Source organism: Heterodontus francisci, unplaced genomic scaffold, assembly GCF_036365525.1.
Source record: "Heterodontus francisci isolate sHetFra1 unplaced genomic scaffold, sHetFra1.hap1 HAP1_SCAFFOLD_97, whole genome shotgun sequence".
NCBI lineage: Eukaryota > Metazoa > Chordata > Chondrichthyes > Heterodontiformes > Heterodontidae > Heterodontus > Heterodontus francisci.
Window position 1 is genome coordinate 4,384,017 of NW_027140606.1, and position 1,013 is coordinate 4,385,029.

A 1,013-nucleotide genomic window follows, 5' to 3' on the forward strand; every position below is an offset into this window, starting at 1 on the left:
TTGCTTCCTGCCCATTCATGTATCTGTCTAGATACATCTTAAAAGACGCTATCATGCCCGCGTCTACCACGCTGGCAACACGTTCCAGGCACCCACCACCGTCTGCGTAAAGAACGTTCCACGCAGATCCCCCCTAAACTTTTGAAATCAGCGGAGTGACTCCCTGCTGCCATTAGGCTGGCTATAGTTATCTTCATGTCAAATGTACATGGAAAATCGTCACCAACACGTCACTGGCAGCAGGAAGTGGAAGTGCACCTAGCCTTCCACTTCAACAGCAACCCATTGAGAAATGGTTTATACCGACGCCTCTCAACAGGTTTCATGCCCATGCCCTTCCCCACCTTCTTGAGGGAGGCACTGATGCACCAGATTCGACCATAGGCCGAGGACCACATGAATTTTATAGCAGAAACCCCTGCATATTGTAAAGAAGTCCCGGAGTGGGCGATGGCAGTCTGTGGGATGGGGCAGCTCGCCTGAACATGCCCCACCCCATTACAGGCATGGAACCGCGCCCCATCCAAGGTCCAGAAAACAGTCGGCCGCTCCCTGGAACTCGACACTTAATTGGCCCTCTGTGACCTCCTCCCTCACTAGCTGCATATATAACTGGTGGTGGAAGGAGTCCACATGCCAGAGGCTGTCCTCCCGAAGACCGAGCGGGACTGGGGTGCTCCCCGAACTCACGTCCCCCAGCTGTTGCATGTGGGGGTGGAGGAGCTCACCAAAAATGAAGTGCGGGACATTGGATAGCATGACTTCCTGTGCAGTGGCTCCCAGAGGATCCACTGGCAGGAAAGTCCTACTCACTGTGAGCCCCTTACTCTGGGCCAGGAACATCGCCGGCTCGGTCTTCAGGAGGAACATAGCCTTCCCGCACATCTTCGAGGCTGGAACAATGACCGAGGGGCGACAACGTCGGCCATTGGCTTTATGCAGTCTCTGTAAACATGTTGGGGTGGTCACAAATCTTTACCCCTTGGCTATACGTTATTAATTTAGAGGGTGAC